Consider the following 6,599-nt stretch of genomic DNA (forward strand, 5'->3'; position numbering starts at 1 on the left):
AGGAGCCAATAAAATAAATACCAGCTGAACACTGGGGTTCGACGTAATTGACTTACCTCCTCAACCAATCTTGCTGGCCTTGGGCAAAAGTTTGAAATCATGATTCCACCAGCTAGAATACTGACAGCTCTAGTTTCCGTCGGATTCAACTTGACGTTTAATTCCTTCAGGTGTCAAAGAAAATGCGAAAGTCCATTGCAATGGATTGGTGAAGATGTAGGACCATCAGATCAGATGAGTGGCAGGCAGTAATTATTTTGGTTCTTTTGTGGTTCTGAGTTCAAATCCCATCACAAGCTATATGTGTGTTGGCCTTAATCCATTGCCCAGTTTCACATCATTGCCTGGCACCTGAGGTGATGCTAGCAGGGTCCACTCTGTTGCATGCATTCGGACTGGGTTCTCCAGTTTGAGGATGCCTCACACCTTCCCCCGTACCAAACTTGATGGGGTGGAGGAGGAGGAAGATGGCAACAGGGTGATGATGAGAATGATAATGATGATGATGATGGTGATAAGAATGATGATGATGATGACGACGACGATGATGATGATGAAGAGGAGGAGGGGGAGTAGGGTGGCAAGGTGATGATGAGAACGATAATGATGGCAATAATGATGATGATGATGGTGATAAGAATGATGATGATGATGACGACGACGATGATGATGATGATGATGATGAAGAGGAGGAGGGGGAGTAGGGTGGCAAGGTGATGATGAGAACGATGATAGTGATGGAAATTGATGATGGTGATGATGATGATGATGATGATGATTATGATGATGATGTACTTTGTCCACTTCCATTATTAATTCCTAAGTATTCACAAGTCTGCATTTGATCTAATTCTCTCGCGTCAGAGTCTCTTTGTCTTCGTCCAACATGGCTGTCAGTGCTCTGAATTAATTCTTCTCTTCTCTCCAAGGTTGCCTTATCATATTTTATTAATCAGAATCTCATTTCACCTTCTTCGGTAAATCCATGTAATGTCAGCAGTCATCATCATCATCCTCATCATCACCATCACTATAACTGTATTTCTCAACCTTATCATTTCGGGTCCCCCGTTTTGATCGGAGCCTCCAGCTGTATGAAAACTTCTTGTCTCTTTTACTGTAACCTTTCAGATTTATGTTGTTTACAGATTATATATGTATATACATATATATAAAAGAGGACTTGGTTCTGTTTTCTTTTGTATCCTGTATGAAAGTCTTGCAACAATGAACCACAACGATGTGGTTAATTGTTTTTCACATTTACTCATTCAGATTACTCTGTCAATTGTTTTATTCTTTCTTTTATTCTTTCACTTGTTTCAGTCATTTGACTGCGGCCATGCTGGAGCACCGCCTTTAGTCGAATCAAATCGACCCCAGGACTTATTCTTTGTAAGCCTAGTACTTATTCTATCGGTCTCTTTTTGCCGAACCGCTAAGTTACGGGGACCTAAGCACACCGGGGGACAAACACAGATACACAACATATACACACATACATATATATATACATATATACGACAGGCTTCTTTCAGTTTCTGTCTACCAAATCCACTCACAAGGCTTTGGTCGGCCCGAGGCTATAGTAGAAGACACTTGCCCAAGGTGCCACGCAGTGGGACTGAACCCGGAACCATGTGGTTCGTAAGCAAGCTACTTACCACACAGCCACTCCTACGTCTATGTTTGTTCATATTGTTTTTGGAATCAATAATGTATTAGGTCATAGTTTTGAAGGTTTGTTGCAGTAAATGTTTATTTTTAGAATGCATTTTGACATAGGTGTGAGAGGTTGGATTTGGCTGGTTTGATTGTAAAACAGGTTGAATATTTGGGCTGGATGTGGCCCATTTAAATGCAAATTGTTTAAATATTTAATCCCAAATTTAATCACAAAGAAAATTTAATCTTTTATTTTCAAAACAGTTTTTTTAAAAAAAAGCATTATGTTTTCACTGTTTTATCATTTTTTGATTACATTGTAGTGAAATTAAAATTTTTTTTTTGTCTTTGGTCGTTAAGTATTATTTCCTATTTGCTTTTATCTAGAAATCAAAGGAAATCACTACTATTCCTTTTAAGCTTTGCTTTCATGACTGGAACACCAGTGTTTGAAACTGACCTATTTTCCATTACATTTCAAACAGATTCAGTGTTGAGGTTACTGAATTTCAGAAATATCATTATAGCAAATATTCTGCTCAATACCACAGATTTGCTTGTCAATTGCCTTGACCGTAACCACTCAAGCATGTCCCTGAGTTGGCATGTCTTGAGAAGGTAACCTTCAGTTTTTTGAAAACCTTCCTCACTCCCACCATGTCTTGGAAAGACATTACAGTCTCTGTAAGGAGTCATAGATATGGCCTTCTCTGCAGCCTAAAAGATAAAAAAAAGGAGAAGTTGAAGAAACAGGGAGAGCAAGGAGTATTTTCATCATGATCTCATTAACCTGTTAACCTCCACCTGTCTGTGGACTCGTTAATGGAGAAAGAATGCAACTGGATCTCACCTGTTGGACACCTGTAACATCTTTAAATGTCAAGATTGTTTGATGAAACACTGTACATAAGTATGTCTATACATATACACATATCTGTGTATACAGATATGTGTATATGTATGTATGCAGATCTCCCGAAAACAAACATGGTATACGTGTGAATAGATATGTATTCATGTGTGTGTGTGTGTGTGTGTGTGTGCATGCAGATATAGATGTATAGATATATGTGACTTTGTATGTGTGCATTTATATGACTATCTTTATGTATGTATCTGTGCATGTATGTTTTTGTCTATGTTTGTGTGTACTTGTGTATCACTGAATAGGTATTTTCTTTTTGTCACTCCCCATGTTTTTTTTTTTGCTTTCATCTCCCTGTCACTTTCTGTCAGTCTGTCTCTCTCTCTCTCTTTCTCTCTCTCTCTCTCTCTCTCTCTCTCTCTCTCTCTCTCTCTCTCAAATGTATTAGTTTACTTTATTCTAGAACTAAACCAACACTCACTTGGCTTAGGAAGGGCATACAACAGGAAGGACATCTAGCTGTAGAAAATCTCCCTCAACAAACTGTTTGATTCACACACACACACACACACAGTCACACACACTCACTCACACTTATTGTATGCATACACGTGTATGCAAATATTCTTGTCGCAGCTGCTCACAATGTTAAACGTTGGATTATCAGATGTCTGAGAAAAACTTGGTTGAACATCTGTGGCCTTCTATTGTTATTTTGATATTAATATTCGATTAGTTCTTCGAGGCATTTAGTACCATTTACTTCTAAAGTCTTCATGATAATCTGGCATTAAAGTAAAGCGGCAACCATTAGCATGCTGTGCAGAATGCTTAGTGACATTTCGTTCATCTTTGTGTTCTGAGTTTAAATTCCATTGACACTGACCTTGACTTTCATCTTTGCTGAGGTTAATAAAATAAGTACCAGTTCTGTACTGAGGTCAATGTAATCGACTCGACCCCTTCTCCGAAATTGCTGGCTTTGACAAGAACAGATGAGCCAGGTGGCTCAGTGAGGTTTCTATGTCTGCTTTGGTGTGGTTTCAACAACTGGATGTCTTTCCTAATGCCAACCATTCAATAGAGTGTGCTTTTTATGTGGCACCAGCACTGGTGAGGTTACCAAGTTATCCGCAAGATAAAACCCCTCAATTGAGCAGGGGAATTGACTAGAGGAATAAGGGACTATGATAGAGTAAGAGGAGCAGGTATATATACAGAGAGAGAGAGAGAGAGAAAGATACATAGACATATGTGGATATGAAAATATGTGTACATGCCCACACTCACACACACAGGCACACATGTATGCATGTATGTATGTATGTAAGCATGTATGTATATATAAATGTACATGTATATAATGTATACACACTCATGTGTGTGTGTGGATAGATAAATAGATAGATAGATAGATAGATAGATAGATAGCTAGATAGATAGTTAGATAGAGAGATAGATATGTGAATGTATGTGTGTGAAATTTAGTAAAGAGTTATTTGTCAAGTCCAAAGAAATTGAAGTTTTTCTCTTTTTGTTTATGATGTCATAAAGCTACAAATGTTTGTTTGGATTTTGTTTCCAAAAATTTTCAGTCTCTTTCATCTTTTTACGGTGATTAGAGGCCAAGGAATGTGAGCGCCAGGGGGCGTACCCAGGCAGTTGAAGACTAGAGTGACGTGGGAGACATCTTCACCTTGTTTTCAGTGTTCGTGGGGATGTTTTATGCACCTTTAAGTTCTTAAGCACCCAATGTAACATGCTGGCTGGTAGCATAACATAGTTACAAGGTGTACAGTCATGTCACTGTAACCGTATGAGCTTTTAACCTGGTGATTCCAGGACAGGAAACCTGGGGGGGGGGGGCCCAACCAGAAGTATTCCTCACTCTCTATACATTTCTGCAGAATATTGCATTTTAAATAATTGGGACACTTTAAAGAGAATGTGACTTTAAATAACAATAAAAATGATGAACACGAAATAATTGTTACTCAACATATAGTTAATTGTATACGTCAACAGAATATAACAATAAACATGGCAAGTATTAAAATAAAAAAAAGTTTGATGCTATTAAAATCTTGGTACAGAATACAGACATAAACACAATATTTTAGTGGAAAATGTTTGTTATTAAAATGCTTGAGCATTTTTCGAGATGTTTCTATAAGAAAGCAAAGAAAGAACTCACTCTGCAGATGATGAGAAATACCAGAAATGCAGAAGGGGTGGGCGATATAGGAGTGGCTGAGGAAGGAGAATAGAACTGAGTGGATGGTTGAGAATGACAGATATTGATATTTCATTACTGTTGCAGCTCATTGGCATTGAGTCAGGGTACACTCAAGTGAGGGGTGCACTTGAGTTAGAGATGCACTCAAAGAAGAGACACTGCAGGTGTTCTGACAGTATCCGCAATCCAGAATTAATTCTCACATCTTTGAAAAGTGGCTGAGGCTCAATTCGGACAGCAATGCAAAGCTGTGGTCAATTCCTAGCTGGAAAGGGTTGTGGTTGGAAGGGCATATGTGTGGCAGCAGGATTCGGCTCCCTGCCACACCTCCAGAAAGAGTCAAAAGTGGTTGTAGGAGAATTCCTATAACTTTAGCCCCAATTTCTGAACTCCTTCTAATTCACTCAATTGTTATCCCATGGATTACCAGGTGAGTGGCATGGCTGAGGAAAATACCAACCACTCTGCCTGCAATGCCAAGGCCAAACTAATGGCCAAGATTAAGGAAATCTTCCCATGGATAAAGCAAGGAACACATGCACCAAGTGCTGGAGATGTTTTGAGGTCATGGTGGAAGTGGAGGGCCACTATCATCATCATCATCATCATCATTATCGTTTAACGTCCGTTTTCCATGCTAGCATGGGTTGGACTGTTCGACTGGGGTCTGGGAAGCCAGGAGGCTGCACCAGGCTCCAGTCTGATCTAGCAGAGTTTCTACAGCTGGATGCCCTTCCTAACGCCAACCACTCCGTGAGTGTAGTGGGTGCTTTTTACATGGTTCTTTCACACTGGTCATTCTTCCAACAATCACCCACCAACAATAATAACAACAACAGCAACAACAATAATAATAATAATAATAATAAAAATAATGATGTGATAATGATATGAATAAAAATATTAATAATAAAAATTAAAATAATGAAGATGATGATGATGATGATGATTATCATCATCATAATAATAATAATAATAATAAAGACAGTGGGTTTGTTGTATACAACATTCAGCTGAAAAGGCCCATCTTTATTGCCATGAATGTGTTTCTGTACATGCTGGCTTCATTGCTTATCTGCTTTTACATGTGAATACTTATGGACAAACGTGATTATGTAACAATGTTATTCGTAGGTGACTGTGTAGGGGGAACAGAATGTATTTATTGCATAAGCACGTATACGTGCATCTATTATGTATCCACGTCAGATCTGGAGACTGTATTACACACAGACAATTACTGGCATACAAACACACACACACACACACACACACACGCACACATATTTATGTAATAATAATAACAATAATAATAATAATAATAATATTTCATAATGGTTCACGCTCATGTTATTCTTTCATTCTCTGTTTATCTATCTGTCTGTCTGTCTGCATGTGTGTGTGTGTGTGTGTTTGTATACATTTATGTATGTATGTGTTTGTAAGAGACAGAGTGTTAGTGAGAGAGAGAGGTTTGTTGTCATGTATACGTACATGCATAAATATACATACATCTTTGGATGTATGCATATGACAACACAGCCCTTGACTCACTCACACTATGTATCTTACAAACACGCACGCGCTCGCATACACACGTGTGTCTTTGTGAATATGTTTGTATACATTTATGTATGTGTGTGTTTGTAAGAGACAGAGTGTGAGTGAGTCAAGGTGTGTGTGTGTGTGCGTGTGTATGTGTGTGAGACAGAGTGAGAGAGCGGTGTGTATGTAGTATTTACTCTCTCTCTCTCTCTCTCTCTCATACACACGAACACACAAAATAGAGAGTGAAGCTTTTTGCAGTTGTTACGTCAATACCGGAAGTTGACA

This window comes from Octopus bimaculoides, chromosome 22 (assembly GCF_001194135.2).
Source record: "Octopus bimaculoides isolate UCB-OBI-ISO-001 chromosome 22, ASM119413v2, whole genome shotgun sequence".
NCBI lineage: Eukaryota > Metazoa > Mollusca > Cephalopoda > Octopoda > Octopodidae > Octopus > Octopus bimaculoides.